This window comes from Protopterus annectens, chromosome 3.part0, assembly GCF_019279795.1.
Source record: "Protopterus annectens isolate FY-2018-M chromosome 3.part0, PAN1.0, whole genome shotgun sequence".
NCBI lineage: Eukaryota > Metazoa > Chordata > Ceratodontiformes > Protopteridae > Protopterus > Protopterus annectens.
The window spans coordinates 1,670,081,827-1,670,109,163 of NC_056731.1; the positions used below are offsets into that span (position 1 = coordinate 1,670,081,827).

General features: G+C 36.6%; 1 protein-coding gene across 1 annotated transcript in view; it reads right to left on the reverse strand.

The window, feature by feature from the left end:
* The window catches only part of ANGPT1 (angiopoietin 1), a 1,835,232-nt gene that overhangs the window by 15,298 nt on the left and 1,792,597 nt on the right, over positions 1 to 27,337 (reverse strand). The gene's annotated exons all lie outside the window — the stretch shown is intronic.

Genomic DNA, 27,337 nt, shown 5'->3' on the forward strand with positions numbered 1-27,337 from the left:
TAACAGTCCAATTATGTTTTTGTTTTTGAAGTAAAGTTAAAGTGAGACTACAAGGCATGTGTAAGGTGTATCAGTCCAATTTCTAACTGAAAATTTGACGTGAGAGTGTGATCATACCTCTCAACCTCTCTGTGCAAGAAATCTGGGCAAAGCTTAAAATAATGAGGGGTGGGTGGTGGCAAAGGCCCAAAAATAATGAGAGAGTTTAAATATTGCTATTATCAACACACTGAAACAATAAATGAGTCAACAAAAAATACAGTAATAGAATCACAAAACAGTAATTTGCAATTGTAGGCAGCATAAAACCACACACCTGTTATCACTTGTCTTTGTATATAAGCAGTATTACATTCCTCTGCTCACTCTGAACACATGTAACTTATTTGGCAGAGTACCACCGCTCACCTCACTACTGACCAGACCAAATCCACCACAATAGGTATAAAAGGGAGAACAGAAGAGGGGCTCAAGCTGACCCTCCCACGCAGCCTTGTTTTTGCAAGGTTTGTTAAGGATTTGTAAGAAGAAAGAGGAGCAGCCTGCCATATCAGGCTGGTGGGTGTAGTAAGGGAGAGTCAGCTTGAGCCCCTCTTCTGTTCACTCCTTTATACCTACTGTGGTGGATTTGGTCTGGTCAACAGTGAGGTGAGCAGTGCTACTCTGCCTCATAAGTTACATGTGTTCAGAGTGAGCAGAGGAATGTAATACTGCTTGTATATAAGGACAAATGATAACAAGTGTGTGGTTTTGATGCTAACTACAATTGCAAATTACTGTTTTGTGATTCTATTGCTATATTTCTTGTTGAATCTTTTATTGTTTCAGTGTGTTGTGCATACAATGCTCATGTTAATAAACTGGTTGTGATGGCATATTTGGTGTGTTTTATGTCGCAAGGTGAATATGGACAAAAGCATATCTGGAATGTTACATCTCACACATATATCACAGTAATACCTCTCAACTGTTCAGATTTTTGCAGAATGTCCAGATTTTTGCCTCATACATTTGGCCTGTTCCCCATAAATTTTGTGGCTTTCTAGCAAATCACTGAGGACTAAAGTCAGTAAATAATGGCATACATTTCAGTTTTTGACTTTATAACTTTCAGAAAATACATGCTAACACATTCTAGCAACTTTCAAAGTTGATAATAGCAATATTTAAACTCTGTCACTATTTTGGGGCCTTTGCCAACCTCCCCCATTATTTTAAGCTTTGTCCAGATTTCTTGCACAGTGAGATTGAGAGGTATGATCACAGTCTCACGTCAAATTTTCAGTTAAAAATTGGACTGTTGCATGTTACACATACCTCACAGTCTCACTTTAACTTTACTTAAAAAACAACAACATAATTGGACTGTTACACCTTACAAATACATCACAGTATCTCTTCACATTTTCACTTATTAAAATTCAAAGTATTGCTTTACCTGTCACTGATGTATCTTAATGTCATGCTAACACAACCATCTTTAATCAAGTGGTGCATAATTAACAGCATCCCCAGTAACATTCTCCATTATTCATAAGCATTCTGCACGCACACATAAAATAGCTGTGTCTGCTATGTTTAACACACTGGCATCACTGCACTAGCTTTATTCATAAACCTAGAATGCACTTATGGTCTGGGGTACCCCAATACTCCTTTGAATTGTTTACTGGTGTACAAAGCATACACTTGTGTACTCTGTTTATCAGCAGGCTGTACAGCATGAGCAATTACTTTGTTATGTGAGAGCTACTTAAGTAGTAGACGAACAGTTATTTTATGTAAAACAGCCATACCTGCTCTGAAATGTAACATGTTGTTCTATATTTATTATAGCATGAAGGATTAGTTATCATGCATTCAGGATATTATTGCTCCTCACTGAAAGAACCAAGTTAGTGTTCGTCCTATAATTTCCAGTCAGTTCTGCACTGCATATTGATGAATGCTTCAGCACTAAGTGTATTAAATCAGTGAATTATGTTTACTTTTGTATGTTTGTTACTAGATGAGGCTGCATTCAAGTCAGAAGCATCTAAACAGGCAGATTCCAAGCAGTAAGTATTTGGACAGCCATCTGGGTTCTTTCATGTGATATTTTTCACACAACATATCAGTGTGGTGCTTGGTGGTGAGAGAGTAGTCAGACAATCCATCAGATATTTGTTGTGTTCTGTAAATTTTGTTTATCATGCAGCCTTCTACAGTCAGGGGAAAGAGGGATTCGTAATCATATATGCCCAGTTACCAATGACTGCAGAGGAATGCCCATTAGCATATATGCTAATAGGTAGGATCTGGCTGTCTGACTGTTTCCGGTGACTGTTTCTTTGCACTGTACTTCAATTCAAGATATGCTATTTCACCTACTTCAGAAGAACACCTATTTTGGCTGCTGTCTGTGTATCCAATACTGCTGACGCTGTTAAGATATGTTATGCTGATCAGCACAGCATCACTACTTTTACACTGGGTACCAGGCTGCAGAATTGTGAACTGTACATCCACAGTTTGCCACCTATATTATGACCCCTGGAGTCCCTTAGTGACCTCAAATATCAAGGACTGCACACTAGCCCTCAATGGCTATAGACAATGTTTATGGGCAGCACCAACTAACATCACAAACTCTGTATCATACAGAATTGATTTGATAAACTAAAAAAATATTCAAAAACTTCTCATTACTGATCTGTAACTCTTCTTTACCTCTTGTATACCATTTGTTACAATTATATTGTCTTCTTATACCGCTAAAGTATTAAACTTTGCACATAACTTTTCTTACTGACACCAAATAAATGTCATCAAATATCCACTCCAAAGGAATGAGGTGCTAATGCAACATTATATACTCATACTCCCTACTACAGTGCTTCCAGTATCCTGATTATAGGCTACCTTTACCTATGTCATTATCATTTGATAATTCCAATGCTGGATTCTCCTGTCATTTCCTGCAGCTACTTCTTGTATCAAGAGATTTTGCAGATGCTTTTTATAAGGTCACTGCAGTAATAATTATGATCTAAGGAACTACTGTATTATCTGATAACAACATAATATGGACTTAAATAAGATGTTCCTAACTTTTCCTTCTGCATGTTCCCTTGATGAAAATCCATTCCTTAGCCCATCCAATCTATATGTGCTTATAAATCAGTTTACTAAGTACTACAATTGCAATTTAAGTAGGTGTCATAGTCTTCTGATTTTCCAGTTTAAATCTATTTCTTCCTCCTTCTGTGGTGCAGAGGGATGAAGTCCTAACTGCAACCCGGATGGCCTGTGTTCAAGGAGTGGGCACTGCAGCTGGAGGAAGGGAAGATGGGAGTGAGCATCATATGGTTTGCCCATCCTTGGGAGAGGGAGGTGGATTTGCCTGTTGCTTGGACAACACACAGTGGGTGCTCCAGGTGGTGCAGTCCATACAGTTCAGGCTAGATGGACATGTTGCCATGGCATAGCCATGAAGGTGAAATAGAAAGGGAAGGAGCTGTCTTGCTGGGAAGCTTGTGGGCTACTCCCCTATAGTCTGTCAGTGCTAGCATTCCAAAGAAGCTGCTGAGGGGTGATAGAAGCTCCTAGAGAAAACCTTCATGTCTGCTGGAATGAAAGCCCTGCAATCAGCTCTAGTTTCATGGGGGAAAAGATGGACTGGAAATGGCTTTCTCTCTCATAAGAAATGAATTGGTCATAGGTCTCTGAGGTCTGCTGATTGTTGGCATGTAGGTGGGTTGCAGTCTAGTCAAGCAAGCTATATGAAAGCAAAAAATCAGCTATTTCAGGAATGATTAGCTGTCTCTATTATGAAAAGCTAACCACTTTTGAAATGAAGTTAATGTATCAACTGGCCACTAAACCAATGAAAATCCAGTCCTCTGAAGAGCCATTCAATTACATAAGACTTCATCAAAAATTCATCCAGCTCCCACATCCCAACACAACACTCCCAACCATCCTCTCCTTGACCCCTACCACTTATTCCTCCCTTCCACTTCAAAAAAATGACACACAAAGACCTTGACCATCAACTGGAAAGTATACCACTACCCTTCCAGCAGGTCAGTTAGCCCCCTCCCCTGTATCATCTCACTCTGCAAAGATATCATCACCACACCCCTTCTCCACTTTTATAACTTCTACTTAACAAAAAACACAATATCTGTCATATGGAAAACAGTGCCATTTAAACTCCTTCCCAAACAATCTAAACCAGAGACTGCTTCCCATTTTCACCCTGTTTACATCCTCACTACCCTTGGGAAAACACTTAAAAAAATAATCAGCTGTCTCTATATATCCAACAATACCATTTCCTCATACTTAAACAGCATGTGTTTTGGACAGATTGGAGCACAATACCAGTGCTATGGAGCCTAATTGGTAAGATCCTTCTCATCATGGATAAAGGCAACCTCTCAGGGAAACTATTGACCTTACAAACCTTGAAGAAGGCTCTCATTCCGTTAATCACTGGCTAATAGATCATTACATTCTTCTATGGCCTTCCAAAACCAGAATTATGATATTTGGAACTACCCAAAAACTGAAAAAAAAAAATAAACATACAAGCTTCTAACTAGACCAGACTCTAAACTTCCATACTCACATTAAAAATGCTAGGATAATAATTCTTTGCTATTTTGATCTAGAATCATTTTCTGCAAAAGCCACAACAGCCAAACCAATCATCTTATAAGAACTTCAATATGACCTTCCCACCATAGCCACTCCATCTGTTTAAAAAATCAGCCACTCTGTAAACTATTGAAAATAAAATTTGTTGGGTCATTTCTAACTTCCCTCCCACAAAAACACCACTACACTACCATCAAAAAATCCAAATATCTGCCAGTTAACCACAGAATGGATTTATTCTTAGACTATCTTCTTTCTTAATTCCTACAGCAAGACACCTCTTGCTAAAATCTCCCCTTACAACCTTTGTTTTTTTTTTCCAAGGTATTGCCATACTCTAGGCACTCCCAAACCAACTTCTGTGTACTGACTACTCCCTCTCCATCCTTGCACCTAAACTCTGGGAATTCCTCCTCACCTACTTATAGAAGGTGTACTCTTTTTCCCTCTTTCAGAGCTCAGCTCAAACAATATCGCCATCAGAAATCAATCTCCAAGTGTCTTACAGCTGGACACATCACTGGGATACTCACCTTCTACTTCTCCTGTTTACCTGCCTACCTTTGTATTTATCTCCTGTTTAAATGTATATAGTCTGGCTAGACAATTTGTGCAAATTACCAGCTGCACTGCTTCCACAATTACTTTTACTACTTTATACAATATCTGTGTAAATGTTTTCATTTTTTGTTAATATTTTCAACTAGGCTATTATGAACAGAGTAGTACCATGGCAAACAAATTTAAATAAATAAAAAAATAATAAATAAGAGAATATTTAAAAACAGAACTGCAATAACAGAATATTATTTATCATATAAACAGGTAGCCCTTTCATTGCTAGTGAACTCAAATAAGTCATTAATTAAAGAAAGCCAATTCACTGGACAGTTGAATGCAACCATCCAATAAACTCATACTCTTCTTCCATTAGGCACCAGACTTCCTTGCCAGGATAAGAGATATGCTCCTAGATGTTTGAGTCCTCTGGCTAAACTAATCCAGGGGTGTTTTTTCCCAGGATGATGCAGACCAGTATCCAAAAATTGAGCATCATTTGCTGTAAGTGGATTTATCATGGCGTAATCACATTGGTGTCCCTTCAAAATAATAATGGCAATTTCATGTCTCAAATTACAGGTAGCATTAATCCCAAGTCTGCATTGAATTTTCATAACTTAGAGATGTTATTGCCATACATATTTGAACAAAAATTTTGTATCAGGGAATCAATGTGCATTATGGAAACTTCTATCAAAATAAACTCAAAATATGCTGCCATTTTGCCCTTGATTTTGACACATTAACAAAATCTCAATCATCAGTGGTACTCAGTATATTAGATAATAGGTACTGGTCTCTCACTTGATGACATAAGTCATTAATATAGCAGCATAATCACTAACGCCTTTACTACTGGATGGGTTACTATGTGGATCTCTAATTACATATACACCATTAGAGTTGGCAGCACCTTCTCATCTATAGATTATTCACTAGTGGAGTCCCACAGGGCTCTGTGCTGTACCCCCTTTTCTTTAGTATCTACTCTGATTTGAAAACAAATGCCAGAGCTTTGTGTCTGCCTAAGTTTGTAGATGACTACAAAGTGGGTGATGTTATCAGTTCCCACATGTACTGGTATATTCTGCAAGAAGAGCAATGCAGGGACACCACCTGGTACTCCTTCCATAGATTTAGATTAGATTCAACAAAAAATAGACAGCTGAAATTGGGAAACAAGTCTATCCCACTGATTATCACATAAGTGGAAAACTTCTCAAGGTTGATACAGTTGCTAGAAAGCTAGGCACTTTTAATGACAATGAGCTGGCTTTTGATCATAAATATCAGTTGCAGTAAGTAAATCTTTTTTCATTGCCTAATTCATTATTAGAAGTATAGCCTCATGATTCAAAGAGATTTCAGTCTTCATATATTCCTCCCTTATTAGGACCATAATTAGGAACAGGCTTTCCATCCATGTGAAGCAGAGTACATTCCTAACCCTATTTAAGCATAAACTTGATCAATGGATTAGAAATCAGAAATTCATCATGGGTCTGGCCCCATGTCTCAATAAACAAAAGCAGACAGTACTGTCCAAACTAACATAAATAATGGCAGACATTTCAGGTTGACTTTATATCCTTCACAAAATGCATGTTAACACAAAACCTTTTTATGCTAGCAACTTTCAAAGTTCATAAGTGCAGTATTTAAAATCTGATACACAGGGTTGGCTTGCATGGCTAAGCATATAAAGCCCCTAGTGGCAGTTAGCCTAGTATATAACTATGAACCTAGGAACTTATGAACATATTAGGTTCATAATGAATACAACATTCTGATTGCTGTGTTTCTTATTAATCACATATACCAGCTTTAAAGACATGTAAGCTGTGGTGGTGCAGCGGTTAGTATTGTCGCCTCGCAGCAAGAGGTTCTCCAGTTCAATTTTCTGTTGGAGCGCCTTGTGTGTGGAGTTTGCATGTCCTCCCCGCAGTCAAGTGATGTTAAAGACATGCAGATAGGTGCGAGTGTGAATGGGCATGCCTTTGTTGAAGGTTGGGCATCGGGCTGGCAACTCGGCACCGTAAAAATCCACTGCCAATCATGAGCAGACCAGCGTTCCGCTGTGGCGACCCCTAACCAGGAAAAGCCGAAAGTCTAACACCAGCTTTAAAGACATGCCTGAAAGATCTCATTGTAACCCAAGATAATCAAAAGGCTGAATATTTGGGTCTATACTACCAAGTTGACAGGGCTGTTCATCGAACGCCTGTATGTCGACACATGTACACCTAAATGTCGAATGGCCACAAAAACAATTTTTTTCCCAGGTGAAAAAAAATCGCTGGGCCGTTGTTGGGAATTTTCTGTTTCCTCCACTATAGTGTGATCTCGGAGTTGGTATATTTAAGTAGGGGGGGTGGGAGTGGAGGTAGGCGAAGCCCCCCGTTTTGTTTTTTGTTGGCCCAGCGATTCCCTGGGGGAAAAAAATCACTTTTGTGGATGTTTGACATTTAGGTATTTTGGTGCACATGTGTCAATGTAAGGGCATTTGATGACAAGCCCTGTCGACATGGTAATATAGACCCAAATATTCTTAGTTATTTGGATAAAATAAGTCTTTCACTTTTTCCATCTTGTACACATTTTCTATGTAGAGATGTCAGTCTTGCCTTTCAGGTTATGAAAGTCCCTTTTTTCTAAATCTTCTCTACCTGAAAAACATGGGTAATAGTAGGAGAAGTCACTTTAAAATGTTCAACTTACATCATAAAATAAATTGAACTTCTGGAAGGATAGGTTCATTACCTAATAGAATCACTACTTGTGGAATGGAATTCCCTTGCATGTTAAATGATGCAACACCCAAGTCTGTTACACAATAAGTCTTTATGATGGGTTCACATAAACTTATCGAATGTTTATTAACATGGTACTTATGAAGAAGGGAGGTAAACCTACTAGAGATGTTTCTTAGCGTACGAAACTAGGTTATACATGTTTGTTCGAACCATCTGTCTAGTACTAATCTCTGAACCAGTAGAGAACACTATATACTAAACAAAGCATTACCACATAATGAGCTTTTTTGCACAAATGTGCTCTTTTGCACAGCTATATATATTTACTGATATTGGTATTTATATTATTGTCTATTTGTTTTCTTAGATTATTTACTCTTGTTAATTGTTGTGGTTTTTATATGTTGCTGGAGGACCTGCAGAATAATAATTTCATTGTACTTTGTGGCACTGTCTCTAGTACATATAACAATAAAGTTGAATTGAATTGAATTGAGTGAATTGAGTTAAAGTACATTTTGTCCATGGAAGGTGTCCTTTTATGAACTCTGTAAATATTGTCTGATGACTACAAATAGGATTATGACCGGGCATGGAACCACTGATATGCAGATGACAGGCTACAGCCAAATGTCTAACATAGTATTCAATCTGCAGTACAGGCTACAAAGTTTTCTGTTAACAATGACCACATGAACAGACCATGAGGTGAAAAGTTCAGGAACTGTCCAGGATTACAATATATGTTAAGACTAATGCAAATCCAATGATTTAGCACTGGCTATTTTAAATGAAATTGTTTTTTTTTTTTTTTTTTTTTGTCACTAGTATGCTAGAGTAAAGCTTATCACTACAGTTAGTGGTAGACTACATGTCTAGTATCCTGAGGGTAATTTGTTGAGTGGTGATAATGCTATGAATGTCAAGACTCAATGACAGATGGTGGTGTCTGACTATAACCAGACAGTTATTTATTAAAAGTCAGATAAGAGTGTTCCAAATCTTGGGCCCAGAGGACATATAAAGATACTTTTATGAGTGTGAGGGTGCTTTTTATTGCTCTTCCAGGACTGGAAGTAGCTGAACAGCAAACAAACTGTGATCTTGAATACACCCAGGTCAAAGAAATTGTTACACAGGAGGTTGTAATTAAGGAAATGGAAAGCCTTAGTGTAGAATCTTACAGAAGGTGTGTGTGTGTGTGTGTGTGTGTGTGTGTGTGTGTGTGTGTGTGTGTGTGTGTGTGTGTGTGTGTGTGTGTGTGTGTTTGTGTGTGTAATTAAGGAAGTACAGGACCTTAATATCATCTTTTGTAAAAAGTGTATGTATGTGTGTGTGCATGTGCCATTATTTAAGGTGTTATACACACTGCTGTATACATCATTAAATACATGTGTTTTGTATTATTTTGCAGCAACAACATTCTTGTAAGGTCTTTAGTATGTTTTTGCCACAGTCAGCATTGATGCTGTTGGTAAATATGATGGCACTAGAAATAAATCACTTGCTAAGTCATATCCACTGACCTCTAGCAGTATGTCAAATACTCAGTTCTTTTGCTCACCAGTTTATTTTTGGAACAACTAGCAATTTACAAACCTGACTTTCTCTCAGTGGAAATAGGTACACTCCCTTTCTATATATATTGCAACATACTTTTGGATAGGAGATGAACATTTTTGCTACAGATGTAGAATTGTATACATAGTAACACAATTTATAAATGCAGAGTTGTTACTATCAGAGTTGTTGTTGTTGTTGTGTCTTTCGGCTTTTCCCGGTTAGGGGTCGCCACAGCAGAACTCCAGTCCGTTAATGATTGGCAGTAGATTTTTACATGCCGAGTTGCCAGCTCTGACGCACAACCTTCAATGAAGGTACGCCCATTCACGCATGTCTTCACACAGAAGATGCTCTAGCTGAGAATCAAACAGGACTATGTCATACTGTGAGGCGACAATGCTACTGCAGCACCACCAGTTGTCACTATCAAAGTGTAATGATGTAATGCCAGACTCTATCCTTTACATAGACTTTGTCCTTCATTAGAGACATTAAAATGAGGCCCCCCTACCTGAGTGGTAGTACAGGTAGGAGAGAGAGATCGTACTTGCTGAAAAAAAGAAGGGGAATTCAGTGTCCTGACCATATTCCCCATTATGTTTCTGATGAAAGAAAGTCATGTTTAGTGGGACTAACCATGTCGACAAAAGTCACTAAACAAGTAAAATGCACATTATCCAGATATTTTTCCAGGGCACTGCAAACATGATGAATACTATTTTGTCAACTATAGCCATAATTTTAATATCCTAACAAGTGACCTTTTTAGTCATATACATACAAAAATGCATGCCACAGTCTGAGCAACATCTACATTCTTTTCCTTAGGTAGAAATGAGGAGTCTGAAGAACCGATAGTGTTATCGCAAAAGCACTTACTTTTATCGCTTTATGTTCAATAGATAGAGTTTTTGCCTAGCCGTGTTGGTTCGGTACTTGTTTTTTTACTTTAAAAGAAACGAGGAATGACTTGTACAGATTTGCAGTCAGTATGCTATCACAAGTTTAAGGGAAGATGCATTTTCGCAGTGTTTTTGAGGGACCTACAGGTGGTACATGGTACTTGTGACCTTGAAAAGGGGAGTGAATCCTACAGAAGGATAAGCACTAAGCAGTCTTGAGACTTTTTAAATGTCGACTAGGGATGAGTAGGAGGACTGTTTGGGTAATGCTGTGCTGTAACTTTAGGGTAGTTGTCTCGTTGAGTAGTGCAACAGGATTTCTGTGATGAGGAAATAAGGTAGTGGGCTACTGCACAGAGTAAGTGGGAGAGATTAACAACTTTTAAACTGTTTATACAACTTTTGACATAATATTGCTTCAGCTGTCGTTATCTATAGGCTGACAATTAAAATGACTTTAACATTTCTTGGGCTAGAAGGTGTAACAAAATATGGCACAATTGCTCTGGTTTCATGTTGTCTCACCACATTGTACTATGGCCATAACACTGTGCTTTCTTAAAGTGTGCATTTTTATGCATTTTAAGAAATTCACACAGCAGATTAGTTTATGGTTGTCCAGTTACTGGTAGTTTGAACTATCTACTTTTTATGTTTCTATGTTGGCTAAACGTATGCTCTACACCTGCTGCCTCAGTTACTAGTGCCATGAAAGAGGGTTTTGTGATGCTCTGCGTTTGAGGAGTTCATTTGTACTTTTCATAGGATGCTCAAAACCATTTTCTTGGAAAGTTAATGCAATAAGAGGTCTAGTGATATGGACAAGAGTGTTTTTATATATATATATATATATATATATATATATATTACCTTGCTATCCTGCATGTTTGTGAAACACATCTGAATGAGAACTGCTCTCTCAAATTAGTGAAGACAAGATATCATGAGGGATTATTCTCCTGTGAAGAGAGACATCAAGGAAGAGATTGTGTTTTACTAGAATATAGCTTTTAGCTTTGAGCTGAGGGGCAGCTGCTGGTTGGCACAGTAAGCTATATATTTCTTTTGATGGGGTGACGATTAAAGTAGTGAGTGTATCTGTTCTCCTGTGGTCCCAGTAGAATCTGAGGCTTCTTTTGGGTAACATACAAGATTTTCATGAGGATTTCTTAGTTCTAATAGAGAACCAGTCTGTAGTGGCTGAAGAAAAGATGCTGAAGTTGGAGCAAGTAGGTAGGTGGTTTCCAGTAAGTATAGTTTTTGTACCACATAGGTAGGACCAGTTAACGTACACAGAGATAAAGGAGATCCATGTGATGTGTATATGTGATTGAACAGAATTAATGTAATTAGGAACCTTTACATTTTATTGAAATGCTTAAAATCCTTGTAATATGTTTGTCTGATCACTTGAGATGAGGTTTATGATTAGGGATGAAGGCACTGATAAGTACTGGAAGACAGCCACCTTTTACTGGCCAGAAACTAGGCTTCAGGAATGGTTCAAAGGGATAGAAAAAGGATATGGGAGAAGAGCACAAGGGTTGCGGGCCATCCCCTTAGGTTCTATGTTAAAGTTTCGACTAACAGGGCAGATATAAGTCTACTGATTATCAGTGGCAGTACAGCAGCAATATCATAACAGTCTGGCTAGAGTGGTTTCAGATTCTGCAAACCCACCTTAGAACTGGTTATCACAATGTTTGGATACCATATGCTTCTGGTGAAGTCGAGTAGCTGATCCGAGAAATTCTGGATAAGAAGCTAGATTGTAGACTTATGACCATATGGGCTAGATATTTCAAGAATCCTCCAGTGGTAGCACAAAGCTCTTTAGGACTATGGCTTTGTCAAATGCTGACTGAAAGAATTGTCATTAGACTGTCAGATCCAAGAAGGCACAGGGTTTTGGGAACAATGAGCAGGATTGAATGGATTTGCTAGGTAGTAAAGGTGGCTGCATAAGGTCACTGAGGTGGAATCTGGCATTGCAAAAGCTGGTTAACAGTTGTGAACAGCTGATGTTACCCAACCTTGCCTAGGATCAAGGGCAAGCCCTGATGGCACTGATTACAATGGAGAAGTCATCACAGACCTGAAGAGAGGGGGTAAAGAGAAATTTCCAGATGGCTCGACACTGGCATTGCACAACACAGTAAGGTAACATTTGTAAAGAGCTTAAATTGTTTATTACATCTGTATTATTACCACTGTTGAATTATTGTACTGTATCTAAATTTCACTATTTTGATATAGTTTGCATATCAACCTTAATAACTCAACCGAATATGTACACTTATATTGAATACCAACCTTATTTACGCTTTTTCACATTTATATCCTTATTAAATAAGTGTGCCACCTGCTAACTGAGCTGAGCCTGAAAATGGTCCAGGTGGATCTGTGCACAATTGTGGTTAACAAAGTTTAAATATACTAATAAAAGACAGGTTACTGCCTGTCTAAGGTCATGATTGCAGTCTTGCCAATGAGTCTGATAGCTGGGAGCTGGAGGTGGTCTATTTCTTCAGTTATTCTCAAACCTGGTAAGTACTCAGAAAATTCTTACCTGTAAATGCCCATCTCATTAATCAATCATAATTGCAAATTATGTGTGTCAGTAGGATACCATACCAGTACAGAGATGCGGAAAAGTTTGGACCTGATGGAAGAGATGTTTTTTATTTAATATTCCAAGGGTAAATGGTTATTCGGAATTATTTTAATAAAATGTTGTCTCAGGTATATCATGAAGCTACAATATGTTTTAAGGTCTCAGCTATGTGGACAATACAGGGATAACTGTCAGCCTATCACAGACTAGCTATCCCCTGAACCTTCTCTCTTGCCTTATTTTTATTATGCTTTGACTGTCTGCTCTGTATGTTATGAAACTTGGACTTGCAAGGCTATGTTTTATTGTGGGTGGAATTCAAGTTGTCCTTCTTCACACATAACAATGGTTCATTACCTCAGCACGAGAGGGTTGCACTATACAGTACAACACTTTCATTGCAGTTGTTAATGGCATAAATATGAACTGCATAGACACACTTAAATATGTGAGACTTTTAAAAATTTCTTATTTTATGTGCTTGAGGAGGTCTGAGATTCGAGGGGTGGGATGAAAATCTGGCAACCCTTCTTGAGATGAGAACTTAAAAGTGAGATCCAGTTAAACTCTAGTCTTCCACCGAAGTTAAATGAAGCAGCAATTATAAAGTGCATTCTTAAACTTTAGATGTAACCAGCTTTAATTTACTTTGGATGCCTGAAGTATTTTTTTAACATTGTTAAAGCTGTTTTAATTGGTTGTTTTATATGATTTTTTTTCTGGTAACTAAGTAGTGCTTTATGTTTTGTTAATATTCTGATGAAGTCTAACATTAAATAAACCAAAGTGCTAAATTTAATTTCTGGTACAGCCGTTGGTGATATATTTGCTGTTACTGAAGAATGCCAAAAAAGCTTAAAAGTATGGTGTACAAAACAGCGGTGTGACTAGTACTACCATGTGGTACAGAAACCTGGGTAGTGAAGGCAGAGCAGCTGAGGAAGCTAGAGATGATGGAGATGCAGTACCTGAGATGGGTGGTAGGATGTACATTGTGGGACAGATGAATAAATGAGGGTATCACATCAGAAGCCCAAGTAGCTCCAATTGTAGTGAAGGTTAAAGGGACTAGATTACAGAGGATCAGGCACATGTTTAGATAAACATAAGGCAATCTGGTGAGGAAGACTTGGGAGAGACAGGAAGAAGGTAACAGGAACTGAGGGCATCCAGCACACAGCTAGTTGAACTGTGTGAGAGAAGACCTGCAACAGTCAAGCATGACAATCATAGAAGCTAGGAGAGTGGCACTGAACTGAGACAGATGGCAACAGGTAATGTGACACACAGACCCCATGCAGAAAATAGGAAGAAGGGGGATTGATGTGATGATGCACTCGGGGATCTTAATGGCATCAGTATACTGTAAATCCCTTACAGACATCAAATGATATAAATAACATGAAACCAGTATTACTTGAAAAATGCTCTGACCCAATACCATTTCAAACTATAGTAATATTACATCACGGTGGAAGATTGTGTGCATTAAGGATTTTAATGACAGCATCAGTACATTACAAATTATTTGTAAAGTCCTAGCATTATAACAATGGAAAATCAGATATGTTCACATAGGAAATAAAAGGCAAGGAGTATTACATGAGAGATATTCCGGACTTTATTTCATAGCAAGAATGTCATAAAATATTACAAAAACAATGCACCATGATATATGGCATATAAATCTGCTTAACTTTAAAGGATGTATCAAACAGAAATAACATGATACATAAAGAACTTGTGAAATCTATTTTTAGCCTGTTTTCATTTAATCTTCATTTTCTCTTACCTTCTCCATTTTTGTGAGCTTATTGAGTCATATTATAATTTACTGTAGATATGTCAGATTGATTTCCCAAAGTAAAATTTGTTTTTAAAGTTAAAATGTATGATCTATCTTCTCCTATTTGCAGTCTCATCTAAAGTTGGGGAAATTGTAGATTAGCTGTATTTTAGATTCTATGTAGATTACTGGGCAGTTTATTCAGGCTTCCCAAATGACATTTGATGAATAGAGATTATTATGATGGGGTAAGCATGTGTTTTCCTTCAGCTATATGTTGAACTCTTCAAATGTAGTTAATATGTACAGTATTTATATATAAATTGTAATCTGTTTGTAGTATTTAGTGTTGTGTTTAAGTAAACTTTGTAACATTTAATGCAGAGTGTATAAGATAAATGAAAACATTCTTTTTCAAAATATAAATAAATGTATTAGTCTTTAAACATCAATAGTCTAAATAGCGGTTATAATAAGAGGGTATGCAAATATCTTAAATTAAAAAAATAAACAAAACACTACTATAGGTTAATAAAAAGAAGAAACAATAACCAAACAACACACCAACACAATGGTGACACTCTACAAATCAATACCAGTACAATGGATATTGTATTCTTACAAGATGCACAGTTACCAGAAGACATTCAGAATTTGACATAAAGACTGAACACTTCTATTGAACTTATTTTAACAGAAAATAAGTTAGATCATAGTTTTATGACAAAATAAGATTGCATGCTTAAAATTTTCATTCTGTAGCATCAGTGGAAGGTATGTTATGGTGGCAACTAAATTTTGAAATAAAATAAATGTGAATTAGATGTTGGGACTTGGAGCTAAATGTGCGACAAAATATTATACATATTATTAGATAATATAAAAGGTAGACAATTTTTGGGAAGTGATTTTCATTGCATGTTAAGTTAAAAAAAAATTCAGCTTTGGATAAAGAATTAAGAAATTAGCTTAACATGTTAAATGTGAGCTATATTTATGAATCTGGTGACCCTGCATTTATATTTCACTAATTATATGTTTTCAGAACTCAGACACATGTCTAGCATTTGGTGCTACGGAAGTTGTAGTTCCCTTTGTACAGGGCTTGAGTCTCCCCAGCCCTCATTTGCCTACCATTTGACCTTGAGCAAGTTACTTAACCAGAAATTGCTCCTCGGGCATCCCTGAAAATGGACTGTGGGTCTTCCTGGTTAATTAGTGGGAGATATTATAGTTCTAATGATTTTTTTTACTAAAATCAACTTAGGGAAATTGATTTATGCTCATTATCTGACAATACTATTATTTTCAATTGTCTGTTGATTATAAAAATATCAACAACTAATAGAATCCTTTGTATGTGATAACATTTTAAAGAATTTAAAGATAGATTAAATAAAGCTGTTGATAATTGCCCTTCAAGTAATTATAATTGCAAACTAACGATGTCATATTATGAAACTCTCTTAAATATATTTCATATGGCAAATCCCTTTCTGGTGCAAAATAAAATGAAAAGAATTGGATAAAGAGACGGATAGAGTACCAACAATTCAAATATTGATAAATTAAAGGCACACTAGGGAGAAAAGACAGTTAAGTAAGCTTACTGTAACAGTAAATGTTTGAATTATCACTGCTACAAGCTATATGGGTTGTACACTGTCAAGGATACAACAGCCGGGCAGCTTCCAAAGCTTCAGGATACTTTCCATGCACCAAAACCACTAGGCAGCTTGAGCTGAACTGTCTATAGACATTTTTGAGCATGAACCCCTTCAGACCTTTCATGCCAATGGGCACGGGGAGGCTGAGCTCTGAGAGGACATGGCTAGGAGTACAAATATATATAAATGACCACCTCCTGGCAAAACAACATACAGGAAAAACTGAAGAAGACAGAGGGAGGGAGCAGCTACTGCAGCAGTCATCATTCAATCATTTACTGTTATAGTATATTTATTTACACAGTTGTACTATGTTCATCATATTGATCACTGAAGCAGTAGCCTAAACTGTATGGGTAGATTACCCTAGCATACAAAATTTGGGAGGTGAAAGTGGACTTTGTAAACATATATTCAGAGGATCAAGTTGCTGCTTCTAGAATACTTCTGGATTCTAACCCTTTCCAAAAAGCAGTAGATGAGACCAAGGACCTAGTAGAGTCAGCCTTGATGCAGCCTGGAATAGTTTTGCTGTGGTTTGAATAAAAAAAGGTAATTGCATGAGACAAATATTTGGAAATATTCTGTTATGAAACAGGTTGTCCTTTCTTCTTACCTTCAGAAGAAATGAACAACTGATCTGAAAATCTGAAAGATTTTTGTTCTGTTAAGATAGTACCTGAGTTGTCTGTGGACATCCATGGTATTGTGTATCCTTTCTCCCTCATTTTTGGGTTCAGGAAAGAAAATGGACAGATGGATAGTTTGCTTAAACGAAACTTGGATAACAATTTAGGCACAAAAGAAGGCACAATCCTATGTGATGGAGTAAAAAAAAAAGACTTTTGAATGTTTTCTTGGAATCCAAGCTTGTGTAAGAGATCTTTCATAAGAGAGAGACATCTATCACTTTAAAAAAGACTCTGCAAAGATAAACAAGTCATCTAAATATATTAAAATGTAAATGCCCTGCAGCCTATAACTGGAGCTAGATACTTTGTGAACACTCTTAGTGCAGTGGATAGTCCAAAGGGTAAGGCAGGGAATTGATCATGTGATCTAGACGCACAAACTTTTAAGAAATGTCTGAAGTTTAGATGAATAGGGATATGTTAATAGGTGTCTTTTAAATGAAGTGTTACTAGAAAACTTAAAAGCAGAAGAAGATACCTTGTGAAGTGATAGCATTTTGCACTTAAAAACTATCACAAATTGGTTTAGGAAAGAAAGGTCCAGAACTGGTCTCCAAGAACTTTCTTTCTTTCTTTGGCAGGAATATCCTTGAAAAAGCTTCCCCAAACTGGGAAGGAGGAACTGGCTGTATTACTCCCTGAGACAACATATGTTGAAGGAAAGGTGGAATATAGGAATCTGGTCTAGTGAATAAGGAATTGCTGCCTAAAAGGGAGGAATTACTTATTGCTGCCATCTGTAACCTTGATGAATAATCTTCAGAACCCATTTGTCTAAAACTATTTCCCAAGATAGAAATGGAGAGTCAGACTTTCTGGAAGGGATAAAGGACAGCCAGGGTGGGGGTGGAAGCCATGGTCCCTTAAATAATCATTCTGACTTGTTTGAATGTCTTTTGTTTTGAGAGATTCTTACTTTCTTTTTGAAACCACCCTAGCCATTGCTTCTTGAATGTCTGTTTACCAGTATTTTGCTGACACTGTTTATTTTATTTCTTGCCAAAACTGGATGAAGTGGTAGAATATATGGAATTTGGAGAATGGGTGTCAAAAATCTGAGAGAGTCTTTGAATCACTTTACTCTTCTCATTACAATTTTGAGAACCTCTGCAGCAAAGGGTGCACCACTAACTCTCTATCCAAAGGAAAATGTAAAATCTCATTTTTTACATCTTTTGGGAGGTTCTGAAAATGCAGCAAGGCAAATCTCCTCAATACAGTGCTAGAGGCTATATCCCAGGAAGAAGTATCTACAGAATCACTGACATGCTTTAAGCAATGAGTTGTGACCTGTGAAATGGAAAAAGCTAAGCTATTCAAAGCAGATTTTTCCTCACAAAAATGAACTGCAAGCAAACCATTCCTCATATTCATAATAAATGTTATCATCTGAACTTGACAGTTCAGACTTCCAAAAATCAAAGTTGCAGATGCACAAGTTTCCCCATATTTATCAAATATTGTACCATCCTTGTCAGAAAGGGAAGGATTGGAATTAACTAAAGGTTTAGCAGCAGTAGGTTTAACCAAAGCTAAGTTGATGGTTCAGGTTTGAGATGAGTGTATAAAAGCTTGAAAAATTGAGGAATCTTATACAATCTATTTGCTTTTTAGGGGCAGCAGATTGACTATCAGGGAAACTGCAAGCAGTAACACACACACACACACACACACACACACACACACACACACACACACACACACACACACACACACACACACCAATGATGACTGCACAGGATGGATGCGAGAAGGAAATTCTATTTGTAACAGTTCATAGAATTTTTATTTTTTTTTTTTGCACTAAGAAAAACAGTGTTCTCCCACTGAAAACACTGGCACATTCTGGAAATAGTCTTAGAGAAAGAGAATCCCTCATAGGGAGACTCAGAGACCATGCCGTCCCCTGAGTAAGAATAAGAAATTTGAGGAGAAAACCCTGTAAATGTCCTTTTATCTCCCTGTACAGATTCAGTATCTTGAATTTCTTTAGAAAAAGAGGAATCCCTTTTTCATTTGCAAGAAATCACCTTATAAGAGAGATCAACAGCCTGAATTAGACCCTGAGCCAGACCTAGCAAACTACTCCTGTAAAGGGAAATTTGGGCAGGAGCAGATATGTTTAATTTTTATATAGGTTCATAGGAGGTTACTAGGTTAATGGCTCAAGAGCCCTTACAAATCCAGTCATTACTACCCAGATTTTATACAAATTTCTGTTTATTTTTGTCAGGAAAATTCGGGCCAGTAGGTTTGTTAATGGCAACAGCAGCATCCCCATGGATGGGCACTCTCAGGACTAATAAGAGTAGCTTTCCCTTGCTCACTGTGGGGGATCCCAAAAGCTGCAGAGAATGTGAGTAATCCCAGGCCATAGTGGCTGTAGGTGCTAAACCAGAGTGATTTGAGGGGAAATGATGAGTGGTTTGAGGAACCAGCTTTGGCCACAGCAGAGTCACCTACCTGCAGCTAAGGTTAACTGCTAGCCTGCTGTGGTGGCAAAGGCTGTTTACTTAACTTTTTCTTTTTGTGGTGGAAAGAAGGACTGACCATGATGCCAGTAGTTTTCTCCATGGTCAAACCGAAAATGGTGCATGCCTCTTTCCCAGGGAAACTAAGCAGCACAAGCCGGTCAAAGTTCAAAGTCCCAAAAAGCCATTTTTACAGTAAAAACACAGGACAAAGGACATTAATTAAATTTGTCAGACAAAAAAGTAAAATAAATGCTGTTTTTTTCTGGAGCAGAAATTGTTTTAAAATGTTAATAACTTTAAAACTGACAGGAAAGAAAGTGCACTTCCATTTAAGAGTACAGTTAAGCCTCATGACAACCTGTTAAAACACAAACTCTTAAACTAAAAACAACTTTCCTAACCAGGAAAGTAAATCTAAACAATAAACATTAAATGTTGAAGGTTTTTCTACAGAGGGAACTTCTCTGCCCAGCAATGGAACAGCACAAGCCAATCATTGATCCTATAAGGGCTGCAGTGGAGTGCTCTCTTCACAGGCAGGAAAGCACATAAGGGCTTTGCACTGAAGTCTGTCTTTTTAGACAGTTCATCTCAAGCTGCCTAACATGGAAGGTGGCTTGAAGCTTTGAAAGCTGGCCAGCTGTTATAGCCTTGACAGGATATAACCCCTACAGCTTAGTTTACTGCAGCAGTGATCATTATGATGAACATTCATTTTTTTCTAGACATAAAGTTTTTAATGAAAAATATCAACAAATATTAAATAAAAAATAGCATTAGCTTTAGAAGAGGTTTAAAGGAAAACCAAACTACTTATAACTAAAAAAATATCTATTTTTCACTATATCTTTGTTTTTTGAGCCATTTTAAGAACTCGGAATCACTCTGACTGCTTGTTATATAATTTTAAGGCTTTCTGGGAGCTTGACATATCAATGTGATCCTGTTTTTCTTCAAGCCTTTCTCTTTCCCATAATCCATTTCAATTTGTTTTATACAAGTCATGCCATATATATGGAATACTGGGGCAGTTTCATCCTAATAACATATAATGAGACTTTACGTCAGTCACTGTCATAGTATATACCTTCTGTAACAGGACTGCTTTTTTGAGTGGCTCTCAATCATGTGTGTCTCAGAACTTGTTTTACTATACTAAGGAGTTATACAGCTGCAACCAAAAAAGTTGCTAAATTGCAGGCCTTCATTCAAAGTATCTTTTTGTAGTCTAAGATGAATTCATCATCCCCTCCCCTGCACTTTCCCTCATGTGTCAAAACTGTAACCAGTTTGAGGGATCCTTGCAGTTTCATGTATAAGTGACAGCTGCTAATGGAAAGGAAAGGATCTGAAAGTAATTCTGTTCCCCAGTGCCAGCAGTGAAAATATTTTTATTTTAATTTATTCATATAGCTTGATAAAATTCTTTAGCTATCCCTTTCCTAATGTTTTAATGAAAGGGCACATAGCACATGTAAGCTAAAGTAAATTCAGCTGCATATCATGGTTACCATCAATTGCTACATTTCCCTTGTTGGCTAGAAAATGCTTATGAGAAACTACTTGTGTAGGGACTGACTCAGTGAGTAGAAGATATCTGTTACCATGAGACTGTGCACCAGATATGCATCCTCCTCTGGAAGGATGTTACAAGAAAGCATAAAAGGCCTTCCTATAAACAATATCACTGTACCTAGTTGATAGGGTTGCCACCTGTCTCACTTCCTGCAGAGAAATGCTGATTTGGGCAGTTATGTCCTATTGTGTTGGGGGAGGGGCATGAAAATGGTACATGTGCTGACACTTTGCAAGAATTACAAGAAAAATATTTTCTTACTTTTCTCTAAATGTCATAGACATCTTTAATATTATATTTAAATCATCTTAAAATGTAAAGAAGTATAAACAACAAACATTTAAAACTTAAATCTTAGTATTTTAACACTGTGATACTGCTTATGTAAATTTGTCAAAAGTCATGGCAACTACCTTTCAACCATTGACTGAGCTAATTGCTTTGCTTTGCTATGAAAGACATGGCTACATTGGAAGCAATTGTGAATTAGTGTAAGCTCTCTTCCTTTGCAATAGAGACAGTGGAAAAGAATTTCACACCTCTCTGTCTTTATTACATGAACTTCTGGGCTCTTGACATTAGCAGGACTAATTACCCATATAAAGTTGTCGGCAGTACCTGATAGTATAAACTACAGATTTTTCTGTGACTGTGGTATGTCACACAGGCATAGACAAATTCCTCTAAAACTGTGTAAGAAAGTAAGCTTAAAAAAATGGGTTGTCTTTCCATTCCTTTGATTCCAAGGCACGGAAATGAAAATTTTATAAAGTACATTCAAGTTTCTGCTACTTACACAATACTGGAACCATACTGCAGGGAGAAAAATAACATAAGAGTTGAGTTAAACTGTAGGAGAAAGTGAAGTTTCCTGCATCCAGTATAAGTTTGTATAGATTAATGAATGGAATAAATGTTCTGAACAGGTTGAATCAAATAAAAATATTCAGAAGCTAAGAAAGTAGCAGATGAAGATATTCTATTAATATTTAAAAACATTATAATGCTACTGTGACAAAAGATGCTGGATCAGTGAAACAACTTTAGATTCTTCTTAAATGAAAATATAAAAATGATTTATCAATTAAAAGTGTTACACTAATGCAGAAATAAAGCATAATAAAGCCCCTGCAACTGATAGATTGATAGTGGAGACACATAAATTCTACCGTAAGTAGTATTTGTTTATTTCAAAATTAATTTTAAATTTGCAAAAAGAAAACATTGTTCCTTCTTAATGGAAATTACATTAATAAACCCTGTATGAAATCAAGATAGTGATACAACCTATGCTCACTTGCAGACCAATTTCTTTATTAAGTACATGTTTAAAATCTGTATTGCAGTCATAACCAATAAGTTGAAATTAATGCTAGCATACTACTGAGTAACAGAATGCTTTTTAATTAAAAAGGTGAGCACAAGACAATATTAACAGAATAATAGCTCTGACCATGCAATATGTGATTATTTTTTCTGTAATAACTATAAAAATATAAAAACAGCCACCAAGGTCAAAACCGGTAGTCTTGATTGGTGAAAAATTAATTTAATAACACACTAAAACATAAATGACTAAGCGCTTTCACCAGAGGCACATTACCGGTTTTGTCCTTGGTGGCTGTTTTTTATTTTTTATAGTTATTACAGTGTTTTTCCGTTTGGAATTTATGTTATTTTAATGTGATTAACTGAGATTGTCAATCATTAGATATAGAAAGGGCTTTTCATTTTTAGACTGGAATATTTACTTAAAACATTAGAAAAATCTGGATTGCCAAAGACTTTTGTTACTCCTTAGCATATATTACTTTTTGATTCACAATCTATAAATATAACAAAAGAAACCAAACAAGATTCCACGTTCACCTTCTTTATTTGCACCAGAAATACAAAATTTGGTGAATTGTATAAGATGATAATTACCTGTTGAAATTGTTACTATTTGCTGATGATACACTGCTAACTTTAATTAATATTAACCAATCTATAGTTAGATTAGACAGAGCACTACAACTTTGAAGGAATGCCATAACTATAATGAAATAAAGACCAGCTCAATAATAATCAATAATAAATTTGGATCAATTTGTAATAGGAAATCCTACATATATGTGGGATGTGCATGTTAAACATTTAGGTATTACCTACAATTTGGAAGGCATCACTTAAATTATTGTAAGACATATTATTAATAAGAAATATTATAAAATACTTAAGATATAATCCTTAACTTTAGCAAATTATTTTTATATTAAAATATAAATTTAACTAAAATGATACTTTTGCAACAAACCTATATATTGTATAAGCTGCTACAAAGTAACAATCATTTAAGAAACATAAATAAAATATTTAATATTTATGAACTTTTTTTGGTATCCTAATAAACCTCACATAGCTCTTAGACATCACATTTGAAGAGTGGGAAATAGCAGCTGAAAGTAGCAAAACATGGGAATAAAACTATAACAGTCTATGAAAGGCTGTTAAAATTAGCATAATATCGGATTTGGCTACAATTAACCATAAGAAGCTGTTGGGAGTAAAAGAATATGGGACTATGGTTACATTACACCATGAGAAGCTGTTGGGAGTAACAGAATATGGGGATATGGCTACAATGCACAGTGAAAAGCTGTTGGGAGTAACGTAATATGGGAATATGGTTACAATGTACCATGCTAATTTGTTGGGAGTATCAGAATATGGGAGTATGGTTACAGAGCACCATGAGAAGTAGATGGGAGTAACAGAATATGGGAATATGGCTTCAAAGCATTATGAGAAGCTGTTGGGAGTAACAGAATATAGAAATATGGATTCAATGCACCATGAGAAGCTGTTGAAAGTAAAAGAATAAGGGAATGTAGTTACAGTGCACCATGAGAAGCTGTTGGAAATAAAAGAATATGGAAATATGATTACAGTGCACTATTAGGCAGCTGGAACAAGCAGAAGATCACCCACTAACACCTAGATTGGATATGAAAAACAAAAAAGCTGGCAGACATTAATGACTTCCTAAACAATCTTGTTTTCCCATAGGTAGGCAAGTAACCTGTGCATTACTAGGTAACTAAAAATATTAAAATCTGAAGGATCAACCTAAAGTAAAAAGTTATAACAGAGAGATCCGGATAAACCTACATATTCTAATAAACATACTGTATAGAATAAACAATGTTATGGATCCAGCAACATATGATAGTGACATGGGAAGTTAATGAATGTAGCTACACATACACAGCCATACATATACCAGTTAATTGTTGTGGCAGCACTTTCAATAGTAAAGGAAATTAAACAGCTTGGTCTTAACTATGTACACTTATAACTGATATGGTGAGATAGTATGTAAGCCACTTGGCAATGGCAACATAGTGAAAACAAAGACATAGATCATATCTTCATAATGACAAAAAATATCCATTGTAATGAACTATTCATGGAAGGTTCTTCAATAATATGAGCTCATTTATTAAAATATTAATAAAACCATGACAATAATTAATATCTGCATGTCAGACTAAGTATAATTTTATTGCTCATACTCAGCTTTCACGAGTTAAGTCTTTTTTGCAGTGAGTAACTTGGTTAGGCATGGGAGCTCATACGATATAATGATGCTGCAAGAACATGCTAATGACAAAGAAGTAGAATAAAATGATTTTATAGGCACTAATAATCTGCATGCACATGCTGTGGCTGCTTTGCATTTACAAGAGACAACCTTATCAAGTACATTACTGCCACCATTGGCATTCATTTTCCACTGGGTGCAAATGAAGAGTAGAAGTCCCTACAAGATGAGATCGAGATGGGAGACCATGCCTCTGACAGTTTCATCTCAGGTTTCTGATCAGATACTCAGGCTCCAGGGTTTGCTCTTCAGATGCATGTTGTCAGCATAACAGTCATGGCTTCTCCATCTTTGCAGAGCAATGAGATGATGCAGTCAAACACTTGTACTTCCTTTCGTTAACTACCTGCAGTCAGCAGCCATCATTTTATCAGAGACCCTGGTGTGTGGATGTAGATCTCTATCTGTCTACTGAACAACAAGGCTACTCAAACAAAAGCAAGTTTCAAATGAAAAATGCAAAGCTGTGCTTTCATAGTCATTTCAAATCTGACATTGGCTTATCTGTATACTGCATTGTACATAACTATATACATATCTATCTATCTATCTATATATATATATATATATATATATATATATATATATATATATACATTCATCCATCAATCCACAACCACTTTTTCCCGTTTTTGCACATGGTGTTAGGCTGTCACTTCAGCAAGGTTTACACCCCTGGGTGGCTAGCTCTGCTGCGGATATACACACACACACACACACACACACACACACACACACACACACACACACACACACACACACATGCACACTTTTGAATATTCCTGCAGTTGTGTGACTGTTCTTCTTCATATTGTGTTACTAGCCTAAAATCTAATATATATATATATATATATATATATATATATATATATATTTTTTTTTTTTTTTCCTTTGCTATCTTTATTTACATTTCTTTTGGCTAAGACTGAAATTGGTATTTTGTGATCAGTGTTCTGCCCTAGCTAACAAATTCAAATAAAATAAATATTTAAGGCTTAAATCTCTGAAAGCCAGCTATATTAAATGGTGTCTCCTTCATTTTACAACTTTGCATTAAAGACCATTAGTACACATTTAACTAAACATAACAAATCATCTTCATGATTGAAACAGTTGAATTCCCCACTGTTCTGATGGACATATATAGACCTCACATGTTCTGCACTGCTCCATCAACATTCTTGCCAAGATTAACACATACCTTAACACACTTCTGAAAATCTGTGTCCAAAGACAACAAATAGTTTTGCAAAACAGCAGTAATAATTTTTCTTGCTCCACCAGTATATTTTGATTTATTTGGACCAATGACTGTTAAAAAGTAAAAGAAAGGGATCATTCAATCTACCATTACTGGTAAGTTTACTGACACAACTATTCTTTCTTCATATGGACCACTGCTGCAGTAGTCCAAGTTATATGGTACATTACCATAGCTTAACATGACTGGGTGGAAGAAGGATGAGGGCCCAGGAGTCCCTGAAGAATGTTCCTAGCAAGCCTGTCATAGACCTGGATAAGGGAATCTAGTTTATAATGCTTTGTAAAAGTGAGCACAGAGGACCCAGATGCCACTTCTAGATCACGTCTACAAGCAAACCCTTTCCAAAAAGTCACAGATAAAGCCAAGGGCCTGGTAAGCAGAGCCCAGTCTCTGCCTGGAATAGTTTTGTTTGGGTGGACATAAAACGTAACACATGAGACAACTATCTGGAAATGGTCTGTTCTGACACACATTGTAATTTGTTTCTTAACTTCACAAGAAACCAAAAACTGATCAGAAATTTTCAGAGAGTCTGTTCTGTCAAGATATTACCAGAGTGGTCTCTGGACATCCAAGCTATGGAGTACACTTACTTTCTCATTTTTAGGTTCTGGAAAAAAAAGACAAGGAGATGGATAGCTTGGGTTAAAGTAAGCTCAGACACCACTTTCAATATAAATGAAGGGTCATTTCTTAAGAAGACCTTATCTCTGTGGAAAGTACGACAAGGTTCACCCCACCCTCACTCACAAAGTCTTCCATATTGCTCTTATGCTACTCCTAGTAAAGGCAAGATGCCAGTGGAACTTACTTTCAAGGAAGAGATATGCTAGAATATTAACACAGTACTCCACAGTGCCTCTGACACCTACAGTGAAGTTTGCAACTCAGACGCTTTTCCTACAGAGATCAGAACAATTTGTAAGATTGTCTTCCATGTCAAGAATGTCAAATTAGGACATGCTACACCTAAAGAAATCCCAATCCCTCAGAGCTACACACTCTAGGGACCTAAACCTTGTCACCACAATAAACAGGACACGCTGGAGGGATAGAATCCTATCCCAGAGTCTTCCTATACTCTGGAACAAGCTACCCATCTATGTCAAGCAAAGTTCTTCATTAGCACTCTTCAAGAAAAATCTTGATGAGTGGATGGGAAATAGGAAATATACCCCGGGGATCACTTTTATGTCTCTGC